Consider the following 27,896-nt stretch of genomic DNA (forward strand, 5'->3'; position numbering starts at 1 on the left):
TTAGGGTATCAGGTAATAATATACAGTTTTGTGAAACTTTATGTATTAAATTCTTCTATATTCATGTTTCCCTCAGAAATGCGTGTATTAAAATAACTTGGAACTTATCAGTTTTCGTAAATAACGTGATTATTTTGATTTAACGTGATGTTTTGGATCATATAAGAAACGAATGCAGTTTTATTAACGAAATTTATTCAGCTCTTGTAATTATATGTATAAGCTATTGACTACTTTGATGCATTAACTTGTAAGCCGAATTTCTGCCTTTTAATATTTTTGCTCGCTGTTTCTGTGACACAAACAGCTACCCTCCCCACACACAAAAAAAATCAATAGATACACAAGTTTTGAAAAAAGCACCTTGAAGTTTTCATAACTTTAGCTTGGCTTTATACATGAGCTCGCTACTGTTAGCAAAAACGATGGCGGTATCTCTGGCGATGACAGTGTTTTTCTGTATTACTTGCATCGCCATTAGGCACTACACGGAAAGAAACGGATGTCCCGAGGAGGACTTTATAAGGAAAACTGGATCGTATCTACATTACACATACTGAAGACCACGAGAACGCCCATACAGCTAGTCCTTTCGGTGGAATTCGAACCACGGACTAAACTACTAGTGTTCACCGCTTTTTACCGCTCTACTACTGGTGGGCCTTAAGTAATATTTAAACTCGGTACAGTCAATTAGTAATGTTCTTTTTCAAACCGTAGACTTTATTTTTCTTTTTCGCATTCCTGAAATTAAAAGAAAAAATGACGTTTACCAAATTATGAAGAGAGGGAAAAACTCATTTCATAGGTCAAATGAAATTTCGCCTGTTCATTCTTTCATTCTTAAATGTCAACATAAAACACATTAAAAGGCTGAAAATTAAGTATATGTTTAGAACTGAAATTTATTTCCCTGTGGAAAATAAAAAATCAAACATCATAAAAATGAAATATATATATATGTATTTTATGTCATTTGTGTAATTGCCGTTTTTTACAAGTTTACACTGATGGTATGATTTAGACTTTGTTGAAATCTGACTGATATCGGGAACAGCGATAAAAAGAGATGTATAACCATTTGCGAAAATAAAATATAATCAGCTGCACAAAAAGTCATTTTTCTAACACAAAAGTCATTTTTCTAACTTGTATATTACTTTCCTTAAAATCCATCCGGCCATTAATGGTTGAAGAGATTTGATGAACGGATTGAAATATATGCTAAATTATGTTCCATTCCTTTTAACAGTATACTTTTTCAGCTAGTCAAAAAAAAAAAAAAAAAAAAAAAAAAAAAAAGACAAGGCTGCAAGTTTTATTGGCCCCAGAATGATTCTATAGTTCTTCGTAATCACTTTTTTTTCTCATCATGAATTCTAGGAAACTGAACAAAAAACGCTCTGTCTAAGGCATTAGACTGTCTTAAACTGGCTTTGCTGGTAAGCTAATGCTCTGTGCAAGTTGTTATTTATATATGAAAGGGTAATGAAACATCTTGAAAAAGTATCGGCATTACTCACTTCGCGAAACTGAACTGCACTGTGAGACCCCTCAGCCCTTAGAACCAGACACAGAGGTTCAACCTACGCGCCTTGGAGGGAAGGACGCATCACTTCTGCGACACTGCTTGTTGAATATGATTTGCTACCTGCCCGTCACAGATGGATATTACCCAGCGTCCCCGGGGACACTCCCGGGTTACTATAGCCATCTGCTCTAGAACATGCCAGACCACGAGCTGGCCAATAAGTTACCTTGCCGGAGCCTCTAGAACCACTAGGTTCATTATTTGTATACCCCTGTGGCCGAGACTGAATAGGTACACATCCTAGCCAGTAGCTTCGCAGAGTTCTCTATGACGATTCCCGGGAAGAGAAGATCTTGAAAAGCTAATACGTTCTGTTACCGAATATGAGCGGTTGGACACCCATTGTTTAACCATTGGCAATATGGGTGTTGTCCAGTCATACTATCTGGATAAATAGTGTGGCAGGACAACACCCACTTTGCCAATGGCTAAACAATGGGTGTCCGCCATACTTCTCGATATCCATATCCATATGTCTTGCAAAGACCGCAGAAATTGAGAGAGGGTATAAAGAACTCTTTTTATTTATCGCAGCTAAAGGTTAACGGAACGCACCACTCATGCTTGCAGAATAGCCAGAATTTCTAGCTTAAATCAAAAATTTAGAATTTGACTTAAATATGTAACCGTAAGTTAGCCCAAAGATACAGAACACAGGTACTAACACAGACACAGAACACGCACGTTGGCTCTGACCTAAAGTCGGAGTGAAAAGTCTAATGCAGTGAATAACGCAATGCTGCACAATGCTACTCTCAAGTGAATTAAATTAACAACGTGGCCTTCAGCAGGAGAAACACCCTCTGATTCTATCCCCTTAACCAGGGGTGGCCAAACGTTTTGGGAAGAGTGCCACTAACTGAAATAAAAAAACAAAGTTATACGTGCCACTTCCAACTTTTCCAACGTACTAAAAAGTATAAAGAGGAGAAAATGTGCTATTTATATGCTGATTAAAGGTTTCTTACGCAGCTAGTACATTTTTTATGTAAGTCTGAGTAGTGGACATTAAAAAAATAATATAATAAATAAAACAAATATACAAACTAGGGTTTTATTGTTGCTAAACATTTTCAAAGGTCAGTTAGTTAGGTTATGTATAAAATAAAAATGAATAATTATAAAACATTTAATTCTAAATAACTGTTAAACAGTCAATACTTAATTAATGCGGCTTTCGAATATGCAGTTTTTTTGTTAAGTCATTTTTATTAGGATTAGGTCTTGAAGATGCTTCCAGAATTTGTTGTTTTAGGTGCATATCAGTTAATTATGAAAGATAATTTGATTTTGTTACGTTCATAATAGATATATGTTGATCCAAACCTACTAGAATATATGATAGCCAAATCGTGTACATTTGGAAAATTTGGAAAATTGCTTGTTGGCACAAATTTCCAAAATTCAATATAATTTGGACCACTTGCAGTTGAAATAAGTTCTTTATATTTGCATTTGTGTGTAGTATGCTGCTGTAGGTCAATAATTTCGATTTGGATTTCAGTTGGCTAGCAATTAACATCTAGCAGTGATACTGCATTGTTATAGTATTAATTCTAATGTGCTTATGTATGTATCTATAGACAGAATTGATAAAGGCAATATTATTATTTTTTAAATCCTTTTAATTCAAGAAATATTCGCGTGCCACTGTTGAAACTCCGCTGTGCTACACTGTGGTATTCATGCTGCGGGTTGGCCATTCCTGCTCTAAAGCTTTCCTTTAAATACTGTCTTCTTTCTAGCTCATTTGAATATACGCTAGCTAGAAGTTTACACTTTGGTAGAAAACGAAGAGAACAGAAAAGCACATTTAACATAAAATGACTGGTTAATAAACTAAATGGAACTTTATATATGAAAGGAAGAAATGGGTTACAAAATGCTCATTGAAATATGGATTTTGAGGCATTTTTTACTCATTTTGCTGTGCATATTTTAAATTTAGTAACAAAGGATGTACAAGAAATCATTCGAAACAATACGGTGCTTTGCTTGACAAATATTTGGACAATTTGCTTAAAGACTATATCCGATTTAACAGCACGGAAGCAATTTATACGATTCACGGATGTAAAATTGAAGCAAGTTCACTTTTACATTATAAACTTTTACATTAAAACTTTAGGCTCCATTAAATGAAATTATGAATTATGAAATTTTAATTAAAGCGTGAAACATAATTAAAATGCTTTTGTATAAAATTTAAAATTCAAAATGATTGTTCTCTGATAATTAGGCAACATTTTATTTAATCAGAGTATTGTCAGTAAAGAACTATGTCATAAGATACAAATACTAAACTTCCTTTAGAAATTAATAAAAAGTTATAGGCATTTTGTTAGCATATGTAATAAATTCAAACTATAAGAATATAAGAGTATTTGAAACTGAGTTAAAAATAAAAATGAAGACATAGATCGAGAGTGAACATTTATTTCTGTCTTCGAACTTCGAGCAAATCGAAATACATGATCATTTCAGCACAAACATAAAGTTGAATCACGACAATTAAATTTAGAATTCATATAGTTTATATTATTTTAAATAATTCATATCTGATAGGATACATAATAAGATTTTACATAATTCATATCTGATAAGATATATAATAAGATTTTAGAAAATTCATATCTGATAAGATATATAATAAGATTTTAGATAATTCATATCTGATAAGATAGAAAATAAGATGTTACATAATTCACATCTGATAAGATATATAATAAGATTTGAGATAATTCATATCTGATAAGATAGATAAGATTTTAAATAATTCATATCTGATAAGATAGATAGTGAAATTTTAGATAATTCATATCATTCATGCATATTTTATTGCATTGTAGGTTGCATGCGAGTGTCAGAAGTACATTGAGTGCATTGGACCGGGAGCCAGTGAGTTTAGGGCAGCTCTCTTTTTGCTGACTTCCTGTTTTTTATGATATTGTTAGAAGCTCTTAAGCCTTTGCAGTCTTGTTCAGCTTTATTTGTTGTTTGAACACTTAATGTTTTTATATGACTAGACTTAGGTCTTTTATGTGTCATTGTATTATCTTACATATTGTCTATGCATGATTACGTTACGTATTGATGTATCATTTTATCTTTATATCAGTATCAGTTTTAAGTATTATTTCATTTTTATTATTTATTGTATCATTATTCCTTTATAGGAGTATTAGCATAGTTTAATTTTTCATGCTATATTTTTGTATTTTTCATATAATAGTATTTGTATTTTATACTTTCTCTTTGCTCTCTTCAGACCTAGATATGATGTTTTTATTGTTGAACTGTAGCTCTTTGTATTATGAGTTCTTTACTTACACCTGTAAGCTTCCTGGAATACTTCGTGGAAGAGAAAGAATTTTTTTTATTTATTTTCTTAATTAAATAAATTCATATCTGCATGCTTTGCTTATCTAAAAATAGATATTAGTAACTTTTGTTTCATTCGTAATCTGGTAGAAACAGTTTACGTAAGAAAATAAATTATCGAATATACTGAAATGTGTACTTTCTTACAAATATCCACTGAAAAAGTAATGAAAAATGGTCACTCTTTATCAAATATACTCTTTCAAACGTTCTTAATTACCTAGGATTCATTTTCTATCCAATCATGTCTAACAAGAATACACATCAATTTCTCTTAGAAAGCTCTTCAGAAGCATCTCTCCTCTCAGATAGCCATATTAGATACCATATACCATAGTGTATTAATTTAAAGTAACACCCCTGTCTATTGAGTGAGCGTTTTCGCCTAACTTGGGAGATATGAGATAAATCGCGGCCAGTTTTCTTCGGATATGTTTTCTATTTTATCATTATACAGGAAGATAAACATTAAGCTCAAAGGTATTTCTCTCGCCTTCGTGGTGTAGTGGTCAGCACGCTCGACGTGTATTCGAGAGGTCCGAGATTCAAATCCCGGCGAGAGCACTGCTCATTTTTCATCTCTCTCGTTTCGAAATAATCTAATAGCTCTATAGTGGCGTCCGAACTAAAAAAGGTGATGGATGATGATTATCCGCCAACAGGATTTGGCGATTGGGTCCCTTAATCTTCAGTAGCCTTTTAAAATGGGGAGTATATAAGGTATTTCTCCCTCCTTCTTAGCATACCTTAGTTTAGAGTAGTGGTTATCACACACGACGCGTATTCGAAAGGCCCGTGGTTCGAATCCCTTTGAAGACGTTGCTCATTTTTCATCTCTCCTGCTTTAAAAAAAAAAAAAAAATACCTAATGTCTTCACAGTAGCACAAACGAAAAGGTGGTGAATAATGATTCTTCACCACCAGAATTTGGCAACTGGGTCCCTCTAAAATCCCAGTTGTCCTTTAAAAGGGGGAGTATATAAGTTATTTATCCCGCCTTCTTAGCATACCTGCGTAATGTAGTGGTCAGCACGCTCGACGCGTATTCGAGAGGCCCGTGATTAGTGTCTCGGGGGAGGCGTTGCTCATTTTTCATTTTTACTGCTTCAAATTAACCTAATATCTCTACAGACCTACTGAACACTTCTCTTAAATCACTTTTCCTTTAAAAAAAGTATTAAATTCCTCAGCAATTAAGCCGAGTGTTGATAAATTTAACTAACGAAGAAATGGGTGTATATAGCAAATAACTCTGAAAGTAATGTGACACACAGAGCTGTAAAACAAATTCTAAATTAGTTAAACCTAAATCAGGAAAGCAAACTTCGCTCCAGGATCCAGGGAAACTTCACAAAAATGAAACGAAGAACTTCGTAATTGCAGAAACATTAAATGGAATACTTCCGAAGCGGATGGAAGTTTTGTAATTTTAAAGTTGATAAATGTTGCGTACAATAACTGCTTCTATAATTTATGATATATTACATTTCAGCTTTCCTTTGCAGAACTGTAGCATGCAAGACTGAATAAAATGAGAAAATTACATGCTTTATGAATGAGTTTAAAAGCGAAAGGCCTGAAATACCGAGCATTTAATAGTTCAAAAGAAAATTAAATTTTATTTTGTCAACAAAATTCTATTCGCATCTTATAATAACCTCTTAACCTTTCATTTGATAACAGTTACGATTTCTTGTTTTACATAGACAAAATTTGATTGTTAATAATTTTTAGCTCCTCAAAGTCTTCAAATATTCTATTAAACATATATTTCTCGTTAGCTTTACTTAGGTAACATTTACGTTACTTTTTGCTTTTTGACATTTACAATGCCAAACTTTCATTTTATGGAAATAATTATTTTCTTTCATCGAAAATTCTACGCTTGGAATTCAATCAGTCTGTTTCTGACGTCAGTACTAATTTAATGAAATTAAAAGCCATTTAATGAAATTCTAAGAAGTTCAGAAAAATAATTTCGATAAAGTTATATTAATATCTCATTAATGTTGCACTTCAAAAATTCAAGAAATACGGAATTGTTTAACGTTTATTAATGTCCGGAGTGAAAAGGATTTTAGAACAATAATTAAAATTTGCTAGCGGACTATGACAAAAGCAAAACTTATATGTTCTATGTACACCTGAAAAGAAAATGTATAAAATCGTCTCAATATAAATAAAATGAGTTCATTATTTTCAAGCAACATCCAATTGGTAAATACATTTTTGTTGCCAAACCAGGAAACAAAAATTTTCGACACTTCAGGTTAATACCTATGACGTCATGATTTAAATTTAATGTAATATAAAATCTTTCTCTCAATATCAATCAAAGAATTAACGGGGCAGTAATATATCGTGTTAATTATCCTAAACCGAAACAAAAATGTTGCCAAAAGCATCTATTTATTTAAAATGCTGACATTAACAAAATTTTTCAACTTGAAAATGACGTCATATGCAACCGCGTGCTTTCTTCAACGTGTGAATATATGACTTTATATAATAATAATATAATTAATTATTGGGAGTGCTATTTTGTTTTATATTTTGTAAAACTTACAAATTTTTTATTAACAAATTGTACGATTTGAAAGCCAGCATTGGCAACAGTTTCCCAAATAAAGCAGATTTTTATCTCCAGGGCTCGAGGTTGTTGCCACTCGAAAAAATGAGTGTAACAATTAGCGCTTTCAATCTTTAATTAATATATCAGATGATTAAGTACGAAAATGATAATGATTTAAACGGCTTCGCACGAATTTTTGGTATCCGAGAGTATCTCTCTCGAAACTGAATTCCCCGTCGCTTCAGAGGAGAAAATGCTACAAACAAATAAACAGAGAAACACACAGATGCACACAGATTTTAAGAGCATAGATTACATTTAAAAAGTAAATACAAATAATTATTGAAATAAAAATGAGATTTTTAAAGATTTCTGTAGGCACTACGGTGGCAAGAGATTGTAAGGACAATAGAAAAAATAAACTAATTCAAAAGTAATTAGAAAAGTCAGCATTATTTTTCATATGTTATAGAAATGAACTCTATTTTCGAATAAACGACGTGTGCGATGCTGTTATTACGCCCACAAATTTGGTTACAGGCGAAAACAACTCGTCAGAAACATCTCGGATGAAAACGTTACATAGAAAACAAAACGATGAAAATGTCGCTGAGGAAACAAAGCAAGGCGAAATCGTCGTAGTACAAAACATCGTGGGAGAAAAGAAATCAAGGAGTTAACCTCGCAGTTCTATAACATCGTAGTGCAAAACACCGTCATCAAAAATAAATCTATTCAAAAATTTAGCAGCTTTAAAACATCGTCGTTGAAAATATCGTGGTAAAAAATAAGGCACTTACGAATCATCGTATGATGATAACATCGCAGACATGCATTTTCCAGATTTAAAAGTTGTAAATGCATATTTGCATTCTGATTTGCAAGTGCAAGAAGGAATGAGAAATATTTTTTTTTTTTTTTTTTTTTTTTTTTTTGGTAGTTTTGAATTAGCTCATAAATATTTGCTGAAAAATTAAGAAGGGAACTTAGGCATTCAGAAACTTAAAATGAATATAAAACTATTGCTACTTTAGCAGTTTACAGAAGTTTATAATTTGATAATTGATAAAGCAATTTTTATTGAAGTAAACACATGCAGTTACTTCGAAGAAGTTCATTCGAAGAAATATGGCGGAGAACGAATGCGCTTGAAATTCCACACCACACCGTTCCCTTCGTGTAAAGGCGCTGATGCTACATGGTAAGAAATTTTTTTCAGCCCAGTGAACGCTTCTACTGTCTATCCCTAGGAATTTTGCAAAGTATGTTAGTGCCTCTCCTGTATGTGTTATCACTGGACCTTTGCAAGAGTCTTCATTGTAAATCCTCTACACCGACAATTTTCGTCATACATGTGTAGTTCCAATGTCATAATGGTTTTCCAGTATGCTGACCAATTTGAAAAAGCTGACGTCGCCAATCAAAAATTTCGAAATGTTTTCAGTTTATCTATTACCGTGAGAGTTCTACTGCTTTAAATCGTCACAATCTCGAGAACATACGTTCAAATAACTATATCTGAGATTTCATTTCGAATAGTAGAGCATATAGGCCGATAGGATAAGTATGCATAATGCACAGAAAAAAAATTCGGTCATATTGTAAAGAATTTTCTCCTTTGTCTCTGTGGTGTAATTGGAAGCACATCCAGCGGGCAACTGCATTCTTCGAACGCTGATTTTTTGTGTTTCTTGTTCCGAAACATTTCTGACGTCTCTACAAGCTAATGTGATTTCTATGTGATGTAAATAAAACTCCTTAAAGAATAAGTTCCATTTAATAATTGCATTTAATGTCTTAATATTAATTAAAGTTTTTGTAAATTTTTAAATTTTCATTGAAGATTGGAGAAAGAATATGAAGTAGATATTTTCATCAATTACAGTTAATAATATATTTAGCAAAAACATTGCCAATAAATCACAAGGAATAAATTCATTTAATGTAGAAAGTATTTTTTCAAGCTAGATTCTTTTCCGGACTGAAAACAATTACTCGCAAACTTGCACTCGTTTCTCATAAACACAACATTTCGAAAACAAAGGGAAATTTAATCTATGACTGATATTAATCCACTAAGGTTATGTCTAATCCAAAACAAAGAGAAAGTATCCAACAAGTATTAAGAAGCATTCCAGGAAACAATCTTTTCTATCTCATAAACCTCAAGCAGACTTCTCCTGTTGGCAGTAAATCCAATGCATTTTTTATTTTCTTTGTTTCCATTGTGGTTGGCATAGCAACCACCTAACTCATAGGGAGAACGGCAAGAGATTCAAATCCCTAGAGTTCAGAGAGTGTTAAGGTTAGGAGATCAAATAAGAAGCGAAACAAATCTCAGTTATGAGAGAAGTAGGGCAAGTCATGCTGAGGTTTCCTACATAGTGAAGATAAGAGTAGCTGCATGTAGTAAAACCACTTTAGTATTTCCCCTTCGTAATTTTCAATATTTCTGCAGGCTAAGAAAAATTATGAAAATATGAATGCTTTCGATTCTCAAAAGACGCAATTTTCATTTTTTGGATAATCAGTAGAAAATGATGCACAATGTATTCTTGTGAATACGCGAATGTGAGAAATGATGTATATCGATTGAAACATTTAAAGGTAATCGATAAGTATATTAGAGAATCGATAGTCTTATTAGGTTACTAAAAGTTCATCTGAGGCATCTACTTAACAAAAATAGTGCTGTGAGAGATAATAGAATGCTTTCTTGAAATATTTAAGTCGAGTAAATATGTAGTTAATTTTGTAAACAAGCTTCTGAGACTTACTGGTACTTGTGTTTCGAATTGCAGTCATCTTTAAAATATCCATGTGTTAAACATTGAAATACCCAATGATCAGTAGATATTTTAGAAGCATATACAGGGTGAATCTGAGCAGGTGACAGGTAATGGAGGACGGGGGACATGTGGTGTGTAACAAACGTAAGCAAGTATATGTCCCACGCCCTCCATTATCTTAAACCGGCAGTTCCTGAGTCCAGGAAGCCTGCCTTGGAAATGCATTTGCTTCTCTGTGAAGTCGTATGAGAAAACATGAACCCGGATGCTGTTACATGAATCTGTTAATTACGTGAATATATAAGTATTAGCTGTTAGAATGTACTGATGATGCTTTTGGGCGCACGTAACCATAATTCTTAAATACATCATATGCTAATGATAATACTACTAATAATAATGCTAATAATAGTAATAATAATAATAATAATAAGTCTAATAATAATAATAATAATAATAACAAGTCTTAAATACATCAAATACTTCCAATACTACATTAAATATGATCCGTCAATCAATACATTAATACATTGGATACATGATTAAGTTACATGGATACATTAGTTATGTACTTAAGAGATTAATTACAGTATGACACTTGAATACATTAAACTTATTTATATTCATTAAAGGGGAATTAGCGTTATTTGTGTTTATACATGCTTTGATATAATAGGTACATGATTATGTTATATGAGTACTGTTCATACACTTGAATACTAGTTATATACTTTAATACTTGATTCTAATAGAAACACTTGATAAGTTGATCACATTATCCTATGCAGATTCATTATATGAGTACTTGAGTACGGTTGTTGACACTTATATATACGTATATAAAATAATTCCTAGATACATAAAGTACCTATATACCATAGTTTACGTTGAATACATAAATTCACATAAACTTGAATACATAAAATCAATCAAGCTTGATTACATAATTAATTACCTATTTTATTACTGCTGCAATTCGGACACTATCGTCAATCGTTAGCACTCTCATTGGTGGTTATGTATATCATACATTTGTCCGTACGGGCACAACGGAAGTAATTCAGAAAGAAAACTGACAGAGATTTTACTTATTTCGTGGCCATAATATCCAGTCCTGATGGCATTAGCAGGTTAATGATGTTGCAGATTCTGTGTCGTAGAGTTGAAGTTCTCAATATAAACCGACTGAATTGATCGATATTTGTGGAAGGCATCCTGATATAGAACCTTTCGGTTAGTGGACATCCCGTGAGGTAGAGGTCAGGGTTTCTTTGTGCTCCGCAAATGCAAAGGTCCGAATTCATGATGGCTCGGGGGAAGAAACATTCAGGGAATGGGCCATATCCATTGCTATATCTAGTAAGCTGCGAGACAGAGTAGAGTCAATTTATGCAGACTTTTGGGGGGTGAATCTTTAGGAGGGCAAAACTTTAGGAAATGACACAAGATAACATACGAGGAATATTCATTATATGGTCGAAACTCACACAGCGAGTCGCTAGGTGGCATTGTAAATAAATGGTATAAAAAGGGTCTGTCCTCTCACCCAACGGGAATTTTCTACAATGGATTACCAAAAGGATTGCTGATTATGCGAACCAAAACATTTCCAGGATGATGGATTAGACAAGGTGATCCCATAGCTTAGTCACCAAGATCACCGAATCTCTCGTGTTTGGACTTTTCCTGTTGGGCCATATGAAAAGCCGAATCTACGGGTGCTCCATCGAAACCAATATGGATCTACTGCGTTTCTTAAGGAAATCCGTTTAAGACAGGGTCCAACACTAAACAACAACAGGTTACCACCGACTGACTAATCGACCAACTAAACACCTGAACGTTCTGACAGTTCGACTACCGGTTCCAGTTAATTAAATAAACTACGCACTTCTCGAATCTTCATAAACTTCTGGAGGGAATGAACTTGCCATTAAGTTCGAAATCATAGAACAATATGCAAACATTCACTTTTCTAATAAAAATATTCATATTCACGGCTTAAATATTCATACTTGGATTAAACTACGAAAGCATTCCTGCGAGCAAACTATTTTAAGGGACAAAGGACAGACCCACATTGCCACTTAGGAGTTCACTCTGAATTGATAAGAAAATAAAGATTGATCTAAAAATTGACATGACTGCTTTTTGGACTCTGTGATTGGATAACTAAAGTTCATTTTCCGTTCAATTAAGAATTCGCTGAAATGGTTTTGAGTTAATCGGAATTTCATTGTATTTCACTTTCAAACTGTGCGTAATACGTTTGTTTTGGGAGCCCTTTAATCCTACTTGATAAACTGTTGACATTTATAAACTCTACTACATTTTGATCAGATTTTACAATAGCATATATAATGAAATAATTAACAAAACGGAAAATAAAATAAAAAAAAAATAACATAAGTAAAATTTTCTTGTTTCAGAATTTTTTAAATACATTGAAAGCTATTTTCTCAGAAAATAACTAATACGTCCTTTGTTCAATAATAATACTAGAATTCCATAATAATACTAGAATGAATATTCATATTCACATTCTAGTATTATTATAGAACAAACGGGAATTATTGGCAAATGCGGTTGTAAGTTATGTTGTACCCCAAAACTGCGTCAACTAAAATCAGTGTTTCACCGAATCTATCAATTGCTTTGACACATAATGAAATTATTAAGAATTGTAACTAGTTTTTCTAATTTCATCTGCTGATCGGTGGTTTTATTTCCATTGAATATCAAAACATTGTAGAAGTAAAAATAATAAAAGAAAGAGTGTTTTCATGCAAGGATACAGTTGCTGTTGTCCAGTTCTGAATGCATCAAACGAAAAATTGCAGAAAGATGCAATTGTGTTATCTGAAAAACAATGTAAGTGCAACAGAATGACAATATAATGACAAATTTGGTAAAATAATTATCAAAGCGAATCTTATGCTAATGTTGATTCTTTGAGAATACAAAACTGTGGATGTAAATGCAAAATTATGGAGAAGAACTTGACAAACGTAGACATATTCCTCTTACCAGAAGAAGTACCACAGAAGTAGTAAACATAGTGTTTGATTATATTTCTCCCGAAATACTGTATAATACATTTCTGTCGCTTCAATAAGTTATGCTGAAAGCAATGAAGAATGATGGTTCCAATAATTTTAAGCTCACGCATATAGGAACAACAAAGCTTCGTAGCCAAGGGCCTGCACCTAGTTTATTAGGGAAAAAGCCTCTAGGGCCATCTCCTTAAGGCGAGGGATGCCTTCGTGAAGGACTTCCGAAAGGAAACGGATTCGTATACATGTTACACATGGGTAAAACCACGAAAACACCATTCGTTCAGCGATTTTTACAGCTCGGCCGCTGATGGGTCTCGAAGCCAAAAGATTCTACAACTTATTTTTTTTTTATTTAATCTAGTATTTTTATAATAAATGTTTAAAACTATATTTTCTTTCCCTACTATTATTACGGAACAAATTAAATCCTTCAGCTCCTACTATTATTATGCACCGAGAGAGTGTAACTTATTTTGCGATTTATAGATATATTTACTTGCATAATGTCCTTTATCAATTAAATGAATTAAAACTCTACGTAAAATTGTACATTATAAGTTTCCAGTGGACTAGCCATAATTTTTATGCTATTCACGCGATGACATTTGCAATGGCCGTTTAACAGATACAGTTTAGTGGAAAATTTGAAACGTAATATGAATTTAAATTTTTGTTCTGCATAAAATGTTCAGGACTATTCTTATCATAGAATCTAAGCACGAAATGTAAATATTTAACTTCTTTGTAAAACAGTTCTTAAAAGCCCGTAACTCGAAAATGTACTGTAACTGGAAAACGTTAATGAGCTCCAAGAAATCAGTCCTGATGTCTCGGTTAGAAATTCTTTTAGTTTTAATTTTCCCCGAAATGTCTTATATATTGGAATCCAGATATAAAACTAATACGATAATTGTTATCTTCTTTCAGAGAAAAAGGAGTTAAAGGAAAGAAATCTAACCGTCTTATCAATATATAGGGTGTTTTTATTTTCTATTCTCTATCTTTATCGATATTAATTCTGCTCTACCAGTGGCCGAGTGGTAAGGACCGCTGAATACAGTGAGTTTGACCGAGGTTCTATCCCAGAGTAACGGATAGCTGGACTGTTGATTTTAATGCTTATGGCCCTGAGTAAAGTGAATGCAAGCCAGGCTCTACTGAAAATTCCTCCACGAATACGTATCTCTAGATAGATAGATGCCTACCAGCGGCCGAGTGGAAATCGAACTCTGGTAAGTCGATGAAATCGTTGAACTCTGGTAATTCGTTCCCGGCTTCAAATCCGGGCTGGGTTCCATGTGTAGCGTGTATACGATCCAGTTTCCTTTAAGTTCTCCATGAAAGCATTTCTTCCCTTTGGCAGATAACCCTCTAGTGCCATAATTAAATTAATCAAACCAACCCCAGATAAATAGTATTCGCGTATTTTTCCCAATCAAATAGCTAACCGAATAACCGAACGATGTTAATGCTCTATATACGGTGCTATTAGTTTCCTACTATTATAGAAGACACTTACATCAAGCTTTCATTAAGATTCAGTTAATGTGGTAAAATAAGGAGATTTTACAAAACCTTAGTGTTCGTTTATTATGCCAACTATAAATTCAATCACTTATTTAATTCAAATTTCCAGGAATCCAAACTAAATACATGTTAGTCGATAGGAAAATTGCTATTTGGTAAACATTTCTTTGCCACTCCTAATATATAGGTTGGCAAAAGACTGCTTAATCAGGGCCGGTATGGTTTGCTGTTATCTATCAAATTTGCTTGTAATTCATTCGTACACCCACTTATTGAGGTTCAAGGCTTAGTTATCTGTTACATGTTTGGCTTTTAACAGGTCTGGCTGAAATTTTGGCCACTATACTTCTACTATCTCCAGTCTCTGCTCCTGTCAGACATTTTTTCCAAAGCTCATTTTCTGGAGTGGAGCTAAGAAGGCTAGAATATTATTATCTTATGGTTACAAAAGTAAGACAATTATAAAAAAATTTAAATTAAAAATAAAGTTCCTACCCAAAATCAAGCCTTCGGCCAGCAGGCAAGAAGGCACATTTTTCAGTGCACAAAACTAAATGTTTCCTTTTGCTCACACTCTGCAAAAAGTCACTGAAGGTGCAAAAAGACTTAATTCACTATTCTGCTAAGTTTCAAATGTAAACAAATATGGCTGCTATAGTAAAAATTTAGGCTTCGCCGCACTTAAACAACTTTTAAATTGTTGATAATTCTACAGCTATTGCATGCAAATTAACTAAAGCTGTATAAACCTTAACCGGAAGATAAGAATAACACAATTCAATCATTTTTAAAGCAGAAAAATACCAACTTAAAAGAATAAAAAACTGAGCTCACGGACCCGAGTGACAGAGTGGTTCCATTAGAGTTTGCAGCTGAGTTTTAAAGGTTGAAAGCTGACACATCCCTGACCATGCCCAAAAAAACATGAGAATTCATCTCTGGAGTCAGCTATAGTAATATATTTCAGCTTGTAAGTCCTGTCGATTGTATTACCTAACAACAGTTACAGACTGCATTCTCAGAAGGATGGCAGTCTGATGGTGTACGTATAGAAGGGAACAACTACTAGAGCGTGAGTTTCACATTGAGAATATCGTTTTTAACACTGACACAGAATTTTTATGCCGATTACAGGGGTTTAAACAGTTGTCAGGCACACGACATTGCATATTGCCAGTTATTTACATTTATTACAGATTTCAGTTAAAATGTTACGGTACAGTTGTTAAACTATGCTACAATTAATTATTACGTAGTGTGACTATTTATGCAGCTCATTTCACAATACATACTAGTTGCTTATTTAAAAGAACATAAAGATTACTCTTGAGTTAATTTTCATATAAAGGTTACAATTTCTTTTATATAACCCTAGGCTACAATAAAAAATTCGTTCGAGAATACAAGATTGCTACTCCTTTTATAAAGCTATGTTCATGATTCAGATTTACAGTAAGCAATAGAATGTTCATACACAGTTGCGATATACAGTAAATATTAGAACATATTTTTTACAATAAATGTACTAGAGAACAGTACAATTGTTTATAAACAGTTTTGACAAGAGGTTTCGGATACGACACTGGAGCACATTTCTTTTTGATTTCCTAGAAAATTTGATAGTCAGTTTCCTGTACGCTGTATATTTATATGAAGTTATAGAATTTATACATATGGGTATGTTTTAGAGCCATGAATGGCTGCTTTGTAAGGATAGTATTCATAGATGACAGTTACGGAGCAAGATTCTTTACACTTTATTTTCAAAGAGATTAATTATAAATAATTCAGAAACTAAATAAATAAATACAACATCCAGAAGTAATCAAATAATCTAATTATGTCAAAGCCAGTTTCATAAATGAAAGTGTTTATTACTTTCCCCCATTAAGTTTGCAATGTATTAGAGAATTTGAGAATGAAAAATAAAGCCTATAATAGCATTTTCCTTATCAAAATCTTAAAAGAGAAACTTTGAGCGAGGTTTCGCAACAGCGAAGACTGTGCTGGTGACAGGGCTCGAATTCGGACTACTGAACCAGTATACTTTAACAGTTAACTAACACATTGGTTGTACCTTATTTACTTATACATTGATTACTCAACAAATTACTCAACAAATATTCTTTTGAAAAATGAAAAAACGTACGTTAGCAAAATCTAAAAACGCAAAAAGAGCTTTATAAAAATACCATAAGCACATATTAATTTGGAAAGAATGTAACGAATTATAAAAGTAAAACGAGAATAAATTTAAAAACATATTAAATTTACTCTCTGAATAATTTGAATTGTGAGAATGTGAATTTCACCTGAAATGTAATATCCAAAAAGTAATCAAGAAAGTAATAATAAATGCTTTTAAAGGCCTATAAAATAAAACAAATATGCAAATTCATTGTAATAGTATATTAAGATAATGTATATAGTTTCAGATATGAAAGTTTACAAGTTAAGTTACATGTATGATAGTATTTGCTTTCCGGTATTAAATAAAGGAATATATTAGTTTGGTTTTGTTTATGTTGAAACAGCTGTGCAGAATATAAACCAGAGATATCACATGTAATTATCTGGCAAGGAGTCATTCTTCTGATCACGCGCCAACCGGCAAAGAATGTTTCTCAGAAGTTACATTATTCAAATATATTGTTGCGTTTTTCTTTTTCTGACACCAGTTGTTATGTTATTTTCTTCCTTCCCGTTCCTACGGGGTTCGTAGATTTAGAGTGAATAACGACGACACTTGATGAAATATCGGAACACACTTTATTTAGCCAATACTGATCAGGACAACTCCAAAGTCACGTTTCACAGTCGTCGAAGATCTACTATAAACACGCTGGAACAATCATCGGTACAGCATTATCAGGCAATAACGGTGGAAACAGCTTCCTGCAAAGCACCCGACTCTGCTTTCCGGAGTACAGCTCCCAAATCTGCTCGGTCGTTCTCGGAACACTACTCTCGAGACTCTCCACGCGATGCACTCGACGATACACAAGAGTATAGCTCTCGACTCAGCACAATCTAAGACAAAACTCGACGATGCACTAAAAGACTCTCTCGATGCACTTGACGACCAACTCGGCGCTAGACTTCGAGACACTCGCTCAATGACTGACTATCAGCTCGCTAGACGAGGCACACACACTAATTGACTGCGGACCAGCAGGGTTTATATAGCTTTCGGCTTGTGTTCAAAAACATTCTGGACTAAACTGGTACGAATTCGTTCCAGAAGGTTCTCCATCCGTCCATCTTACAACGCCAATTTTGTCGCCAAATGTCGCCAAATATCGTTAAATGGGCGATTTTTCGCCAAATGTGGCAAATTGCGGGGAAGCTATCTCACCGCGCCTTGACATTTGGTAACAATATCATCATCCCATTTCTAATGGACTCGTAGAACGTTGTCCTTTTTTAACCAATGCACATGTAAATAGTGCTTAATCGAACCCATGCATTTGCTTTCCGTGCTTAAGGCGTCATTAGAAGCCCCCTTGTCGTACTCACAACTCGAACATAGAGCCAAGGACATGTTCAGCATGTTTTTGGACTATACCCGCTAACTGTTAGCATAAAACAGAGCAATAAAATGATGCTTTTTACTTCTTAAATACATACTACTAGAGCATTAATACGGATAATGAGCAGCCGACAGATCATATTCATTATCAGCCCTTAGGATAATAGGTCTATGAAAGATTGTAACAACCAAAAAAATGGCAAATCAACTGGTATTCGTTCAATAAATTTATGAAAATAATAAACGATTTTAAAAATAGTGTATGAGATGCTATTCAGCAGTGGCTAAGTGGGTGACTGAACTAACTACTATTGGACGGTAATAGTTTCACCAGGTCTTTGCACCCCTAGGAGCCAGCGAAGCATGGGTATCCGTTGTGGCAAGGATACAATGCAAGCCAAATATTTGTGTTCTCTGAATGTCTCGAAGATTTTCTTGGGATGACTTTCACGGAGGAATTAGAGATGGAGGAAAGAATGGTTTGTTTGTCCTTCCGAGCTGCGAGAGAGAAGATATTTAAAATAACTAAGCGCTGGTGTTTTGGTGATAGAACACGGAGTTTCGCTGAAGCTTGAAGATTCTCGTTATCCTCTATGCTTTGATTTAATGAATTTAAAACCTTCTTATATTTCTAGTTAATTAGTATTCCAGTTCTTACTTAAATGATTTTAATACCAAGATAGCTCGGACTAAATGTCGTATTGAGATGTTTTTTTGGGGGGGGGATTCTTCTTTGTCATTTGCACAAATCATTAAAATATAATTTTGCGGAGGGCAAAGAGTTGTTATTATGAAAATGTAAGCTGTGCTGGGATAAAATTATCAAAGCGGTATTTCCCTTTAACAGCTACGAAAAAAATATTTTGTTTTCATACACCCGCAGAACTACTGTAGAAACACTTTCCTTCGACTCAGCAAAATATGCTTGAAGTTTGGTGATGGCATGCTTCTGATCTGTTAAAATATTACGGATATGGGAGAAAAAAATTTTTAATTTGGTACAGTCTGCTGTGTTAAGTTTGTTTTTGGTGTTTTTCGTGGCTTCTAAAGAAATGGTATTGTAGCAGATTTGTTTAGTTCGCCTAACTATGTCGGAACAATTGGTGTTACTGTATGAATCTGAGAAAAAATATCTGGAGACAGGAAGAGCTAAAGTGGAAGTAGGTAATAAAGCGCAGCAAGGTATTTTCTGCCCCGTTTCTGCATGTGTTCGTGATGTCACGTTAGCACATCACGACAGCACGTATTTCGAGAGGTCCAGGTTCGAGTCCTAGCGAGGCCATTACTCACTTTTCGTGTTTCCTACATTCATAAATCTGAATGTCTCTGCAGTGGCGCTCTAACTAAAAGGTAGTTGATGAGAGATTCCCTTGTTTAGGAAAACTCTAAAATAATACCTACAGTGGCGCTGGAAATAAAAAAAATGTGGTGGATGATGATTCTCCACCACCAGGATTTGACAATTGGGTCCCCTAATTTTGGATTTAGGTCCTAGGATTAGGATAATTTTGGATTAGGTCCCCCTAGGATTTGGGTCCCCTAATCCCCAATCGCCCTTTAAAAGGAGGAGTATGTTATATAAGGTATTTCTCCCGCCATCTTAGCATTCCTGCCTGGTGTAATGGTCTACAGTGTCTCTACAATTTTACACTGGTGTGCAAAAATTAAGGACGAAGTTGAAAAATTAGCATATCAGCTGAACGAAGAGGCAGAGCGGACAGAAAGACCAATCAGGAGATTAAGTAAGGTGATGTATGGTAGCACATGCGCAGATATGCAGGTAGACGTAATGGGGGAGTGTCTGAGTATTATACAGCATGTTGTCGGTGTAAGATCAGTATTCCTGGCAAAGAGATTGCACGCCGTATAGCAGTTAAAATCACACCGAGTTGCTGCCTCAGCGAGAAATGGCGAATAATCAATCTGTTAGACGACATCTGGATGCTTTTACCCGAGGTCGAATCATTGGGAAGTTGGAGGAAGGCCGCAGTGTGACAAGTGTGGCTGCAGAATTCGGAATTGCTCACAGCATAGTTTCACGACTTTGGAGACAATTTCAAACTACAGGTACAGCTATCCGGGGGTTTAGTAGTGGTCGTCCACGAGGAACCACACCCGCAGATGACCGGTATATTGCCTTACAGGCCAGAAGAAACAGGCGGCAGACACGAAAGAAATCGCTATACACAGGTCACAGGCGACTGGACGACCGATATCGCGTTTTACCGTAGCCAGAAGACTGCACGGTGGTGGTCTGTTTGCACGACGTCCTGTACGGTGAGTACCTCTAATGCCTGCCCATCGGAGAAGGCGTTCTCTGTGGTTCCGGGAACACCGGAATTGGAGAGACAATGAATGGGGACGAGTACTCTTTACAGATGAGAGCAGATTCAGTAGCGATTCTCATCCCATACTCATCTGGAGAGAGCGGGGAAGCCGCAATCATTCCTCGAACATCTTTGAAAGGGACAGGTATGGAGGTGGCGGTGTTCTCGTTTGGGGAGGCATCATGCTTGGTAGTCGTACAGACCTTCACATCTTCGACGCAGGTTCAGTCAGCGGGACCCGTTACTGTAACGAGATTCTTCTTCCATATGTGTGTCTTTTTAGAGGCGCTATGGGTCCGCAGTTCCTTTTCATGGACGACAATGCATCATGTCATCGCACAGTAGCTGCCGAACAGCTCTTAGAGAGTGAGGATATTGAACGTATGGATTGGCCGGCACGATCTCCGGATCTCAGTCCCATCGAGCATGTATAGGATTTTCTAGACAGACGCTTGGCAGCTCGTACCTTACCACCAGTAACGATTGCGGAGCTTCGATTGGCGCTGCAAGACGAATGGGCAGCAATGCCTCAACAACTCATTGACACCCTCATTCTCAGCATGGGCAGACGCTGTGAAACCTGCCTAGCAGTCAGGGGAGATCTTATCCGCTATTAAAGACCGGATGTTTCTTGCTAGACACCCATCACGGGGATGTTTCGGCCTTCAGTCGCATTGCGCTCCATGCTACTTTTTCAATGAAGCTTCTTTTTATCCCTCTGATTTTTCTTTTAGTAAGTGTTGCTTACATTACTCATGTCCTTACGTATTGGGGATCTTACGGTATTAAATGTGTTGATTTGGAAAGCTTTCGTACAAAGTTATATTGAAAAAAACCCTCTCGTCCTTAATTTTTGCACACCAGTGTATTTGATTCAAAATACAGTACGATATTAATTTTTATGCAGGGAAAAGTGTTGGTATTAGCAACTTTTGAAAATATCTTACCCTTTTATATTGGGAATAACTAAAATTTGGGAGGAAAGAAATAATTTCTTCAACTAAATACTGAGCATGGCAGATGGAAAAATGAATCATTCTGGTGTTGACCTTGATACTCTTGCGCTGACCTTGAATTTATTCTATCGCTGAGTGTCATGCACAGGGCATATTTGTTACTTACCATTGCGTCAGTTTGCACGCAAATGGTTATATATGCATGCCTGCCAGATGCTGAGTTCAGTGGAACTCGACTTATCTGAAGTAACGTACCGGAGCCATTTTTGGATAATATCCTGTTTTGGGTAATCCATAAGGAACCGAATAATTAGTATTTTTGGCAGTTACAGGTATCTGTGGATGAGTGTATTACATCGTTAAGTCAAATAATATTTTGCAATGCTGTAACGTGTTATGATACAATAAATTTTGAGTTTTATTATTTGAAGTTTTTATGACTCTTCTTTTCCATTTTTCTCTCGCAACTTCTAGGCGTAGCTTTGTTACACCACCGTTTGAAAACTAGTATATCAGTTGACTGCTCACTAAAACTTGAAACAGTAATACAAATCTGTCTGTTCTTATGTCAGTTGTATTGCGTAGTTGGAAAGATATGATGAAAACTATAGCTCTGTAATTTAAATATTTGAGTATCTACCAAAAATGCGACTTGTCAAAATTAAATTACTCAAAAATTCTCAATATCCTACGAATGCTGTTTAAATATCCATTTTCAACATTCTTAGCGAAATAAGGATAATGTAAGTGTTATGCCTCTGGTAAAGGCGAACGTAGGAAAAGTCATGGATAACTTAAAAACCTATTACAAAGCGGTATCTTTCCAAGCAAAATTAGTTTCAATTTTTAAAATAGTTAAGCATTCCACTTTCAAAAGTTTTCCGTTGGTCCTACAGTTCACTGCCATTCATCAATTTTTAACATAAAAATTCCCAATCATTTGTCTCTAATAGTTAAACAAAAACTGAATAACACAGTGGTTGGGTTTTAGTTCAAAGGGGAAATTTGCCCAGATGGCCTATTGATTTCATTTTGGCATTTTGCGTTGATTCACTACAAGCGTTGTTTCACCTTTCAAATTGTTGCCACCAAATATTATCGCCCTGTATTATATTTAAAAAAATTAAATCATGAATAATCTGCATAAATGTATGTATATTTCTCGCATTGTGATAAAACAACGGTACCTAGAGCCATCAAATTTTAAATAACGTAATACTCCTGCGAATATGGGCATCTGGAAGCCAAAAATTTGAAATTTGGAATTCGTTTTATTATCGATTTCATATTTTGTAGAACTTAAACGAATTTTTGATTAACAAACTAAAGGATTTCATAGCGAAGAATGGCAACGTTGTAAAGAGAAAACATTTTTATCTCCAGCGAGCGAGACTGTGTATCGGAAACTCTAAAGATATTCTCATTTTAAAATTATTTTACTATATTGCTCTTGAACTGAATTTTATCGTTTAGGTGCGAAGAACATGATATTTAATAAATAAAGGTAACACTAAAAAAACGCCACTTTAGACGTAATTTAAAATCTGAAACCTTTCAAACTCTCCCCCCTTTTTTTTGGTCTTGTAAAATTTCTATATCTTATACCCAAGATCACGTACATAAAAGAAAATGAAGTATTTGATAAACTGCCGAAAAATGAAACTGGAGGTAATAGTGTTAAATACAGCTTTATTCATTGGTTAAACAGTGTCTTGCATTTATAAAATACGTAAAAAAACCTATTATTGCAGAAACGGTCGAATATCAAATACAGTTAGAAGCACGTATATATTCCTACTACATCTGAATATGTGCATAAAGCTGCAAATTTCCTTATACACAAAATTTTTACAGCTATCTATTTACTAATTCTGCTTACAGCATTTACCATGCACAAAAATGCTCAGCTTTAAATAACAGTCTATTTTTCCTCTTATCTCTACCTGTCAAATAACAAATTAGTCAATGAAATGCAACAGAAAATAAAATATTTAAGTATTCTCTAGTGTTTTTTCCTTTTAAAATTCAAATTAATTAATCATTTTTCGGAAGAGTAAAATAATTTTTCAAATAAATATAGAGCGATAATCAATAATTGGAAATTTATGATGATGATGACAAGTGCGCTGGAAAATTTAGCTAAAATTAATGTACTTTAGATACACTTCTAAAGGAAAGATACTTCATAAATCAAAAGTCTCCATAAACTCAGTTTTGCTTCGGGAACAAAAAGTTTGCTTTGGAGAAGGGGAAGAAATACAATTTTCTGCTGACTTTAACATCAGCCATAAATATTCGTCAGTTCAAAATTATAAGTTTCGTTTAGCTATGGCGTAAGTAAACCAAAACAACGTAACATTTTGAAAAGCTAAAATAAAACGCAAATTCTTTGAAAAATGTACGCATTTTAGTCCCGGTTCATTTAGTAATAAATGCTCACTAGAATAAAATCCCATTAAATGTTTTAAGTGAAACATTTTGTCTTCAGTTAACTGCAAGTTTCTTATTTCAACACGCTCACACACACACATATATATCTATATCTATCTATATAGTGTGTGTATATATGCTGAAGAAAGTCTTATAAAGCTTTCAAGAAACACCTATATAATTAGATATCAGTATCATAAAGTATTCACATGTATGTTATTAAAATAATAAATGATGTGATTCCAAATTTGACTTTGTCTTGGTTCTTAAATGCAGCAACAAAACATTACATAATAAAATTTTAGGTTAGGTTAGTATTCATAATAGCCTACAGTATGTTTATTTTTGCGCATATCTTTTCTCCTGTAATATGATTTAACTCATATCTGATATATCAACAGTTTAGTGTCAGCTGGACGAATAGGCTTTAAGAAATGTGGACGGTTTTCAATATGCTATTATAAACGCCAATTATCTTGTAAGGTTACTATTATTTTACATAACTAATTACTTTATGATTTAGATCTTTATTGTGAATTCTCCTTTCCGTTTCCTTACCAGAATGCAAATGTAGTTTGATAGTATTTAAACTGAGGTTTTTTTGTATCCTAAGAACAGAGCATGTTTCTGCCTTTGAAGGCCACGTTAATAAGTTTGGTAGCGCTGATAAGATTCTATTTCTTCGGCTTTGCGTTATTACGACATTTAAAGTATTATACCGGTGAGAGTTTTAAGCCGAAGGCGCTTTAAATAAACCGTGTATTCTTTGACTACTAAGTTTAAATTCAGAAATTTATTATTATTTTAAATTACTCGTCACGGGTGGTATCAGAGCTTGCGAAGCACTAAATGTACGTTTTATGTTACTGATTTTTATGTTACTGATTTTGAGTACTGATTTAATAAAAATGTTGCTTTAAAACCTTATCAAAACTGTATAGTTTTTTTTTTTTTTTTTTTTTTTTTTTACAGATAGAGAGCGTTTTAACGTCTGTAAGGACTTTGATAACAGTTTATGCTACCATAGGGAATATAACTCTATAATCTGCAACTAATAATTAGAATTATGAGCAAAAGTTAAAGAAGTTTTTTTTTATTATACAGTCTTTGCTCATTGACAAAAGATTTTTATCTGAAACATCCGCTATATATTATAATATTTGATACGAAGCTTGCACTAAAATCTATAGTTTTACACCATAAGATAATTTTTGCTATGAATAAAGTTGCAAAGTTTGACGTTGACACATTTGGCACAAGATAGACCCCATCCTGTATCCATCGCATCAACATTATCTTGAATGAATATTTTCCGCAACATAATCTGAATAAATTTCGGTAACATATCTTTTGTTTTGTTTCTCACTCTGCTTAATCGTACAAGTAAACAGATGTCGATTTAAGGAAATGTTTTTAATACAATTCTTTATTTGAAAGGCAATGGATAGTTTCTTATGGATTGTCGTCTAATATTTTTTCCTCTTTTAGATACCGACTTCCCAGATTAGATCATTTTATCAAATTAAAGTTGAAGATTGACAGAAATATTAAATTAAACTAGAATAAAAATTAATTCAGCTATGCAAATGAAATAAGCGTATTTGCAACATATTTTGGAACCAGCAGCGGTCATTAAAATCATCTCCTGTCAGTTATGTAAAGAGAGTGTTGTACTCACTTATAATCCCATTCCTTGCCCTCTCCAAAAAAAGAACAATTAACTTATAAGTAAAATTAAAACTATTCCCGAGATAATTTACAGTTTGTATGCAAGATTTATATACTCAAAAGAAGACTGATATGCGGCACACTTCAGGGACGATGATTTATAAATAATAGTAAAATAATTGTTTAAACTGCAATTTGCTGCTAATTTGAAGATATATGTAAATATAAGAATTATTTTAAAGCAATATCTTTGTACTATATTAACTTGCATTCCCATGCGTGAACCTAGAATATGTATTAGAATGTTAATTAATGTTAATTAATGAATGTTGAAGGCAATGTATTAGAATGTTCATACCCAAAACATTCGCCTTATGTAAAGCACATAGAGTTAGTCTAAATTCAATGCATTCAAAAATAGTTCATGCCAACATGTCTAATGGAATGCACACAGAACGTTTCACACCAGCGTGCCTATTGCAATGTAGGCAAAACTAGTTCGAGCATCAAAAGAATTAATCATTCAATCCAAATGATGCTCGATATTTTACAAAGAGAAGTTACAGCGTTAAGAATATCTTAAACTGTTGTCTTAATTTTACAATAGAGCATAATTTACATAAATCTTTTTGGACTGTAATTTAGCGTATGGAATATTCAGTGGAATGGTAATTACTTCTAGCCCAAATGTTTTGCTTCGTATAATGCTATCACTTTTTTATGATATGGAAATTAACCATTCATTTTTCATTATCTTTTAATTACAGATATGTTCAAAATTATTTAGTGCAATATATTTAATTACAAATAAATTGCACTAAATAATTTTGAACAAAATTGAATAGCCGAATGAAATGCTTTTTTTTACGTCTTTACCTATCTTTTACATCAGTATTTGATTTTCATACCTTTCTGTTCTCTCTACCTTTATTTTCAATTCAGTTTAAAATTATTTCTCCCGCCTTCTTAGCATGCCTTCGTGGTGTAGTAGTGTGCCCGCTGGGCGCGTATTCCAAAGGTCCTTGATTTGATTCCCGGCGAAGGCGTTGCTCATTGTTCACATCTTCTGCTTAAAAAAATCCTAATGTCTCTACAGTAACGCCCGAACTAAAAGGGTGGTGGATGATGATTCTTCATCACCAGGATTTGGCGATTGGGTCTCCTAACCCGCTCAGGAGACACAATTGCCAAATCTTGGTGTCCCTATTCTTCTCAAATCCCTTTCTTCTGTTTGAAAATACAGAACTGAACAGTAAAGTACTGTTAATGAGATTTCGGTATAAAGAACGCTACAACGTGATGATGATATCATGCTATAAGAATCATCATCACGCTTATCAGGATATTAGGAGCATCATCACGTCAAATGATGTCAGGATAAGTGATATTTACTTTTCATGAATATTTCCAATAAAAACAAATTTCGTTTTAATCACAGTGCTAAATTCATTCCTAAAATGTGATTAAAATGACTTTTTATACATTTATTACTTTTTATAAAATTAATATTATAAGGTTTTTCTCCCACTTTCCCAGCGTGCCTTCATGCTGTAGTGGTTCTGCACGCTGGGCCGGTATTCCAGAAGTCCTTGGTTCGATTCCCGGCAAAAGCGTTTCCAATTTTTCATCTTGCCTGCTTCCAAAAATTTACCTAATGTCTCTACAGTGGTACCCGAACTAAAAGGGTGTTGGATGATGATTCTCCACATCCAGGATTTTGCGACTGGGTCTCCTAAAAACCCCAGTCGCCCTTTAAAAGGGGGAGTGTATAAGGTATTTCTCCCTTCTTAGCGTGCCTTCGGGGTGTAATGGTCTGCAAGCTGGCCACGTATTCCAGAGGTCCGTGGTTCGATTCTCGGGGAAGTCGTTGCTCATTTTTCATCTCTTCTGTTTAAAAAATTACCTAATGTCTCTACAAATTCATTTGAGAAGTAATCATATTTAACTAATAGACACTCATACTCCAAATCACAGGTATATGGGAGTTAGCTGGTAGCTATAAGAAGAAGACGTCTTGTCGTCTTGCTATACGGCTACGCTAGCTACACTGTTATTTCTGTCAGCAATTTT

The 27,896-nt window shown here is 34.2% G+C and overlaps 1 long non-coding RNA gene across 2 annotated transcripts in view; it reads right to left on the reverse strand.

Moving 5' to 3' along the window:
- LOC146997409 (uncharacterized) overlaps window positions 1-27,896 on the reverse strand; it is a 149,837-nt gene that overhangs the window by 121,253 nt on the left and 688 nt on the right. The window lies entirely within an intron of this gene.

This window comes from Stegodyphus dumicola, chromosome 5, assembly GCF_044657685.1.
Source record: "Stegodyphus dumicola isolate Sdum_Otavi_A_Nest chromosome 5, ASM4465768v1".
Classification (NCBI taxonomy): domain Eukaryota; kingdom Metazoa; phylum Arthropoda; class Arachnida; order Araneae; family Eresidae; genus Stegodyphus; species Stegodyphus dumicola.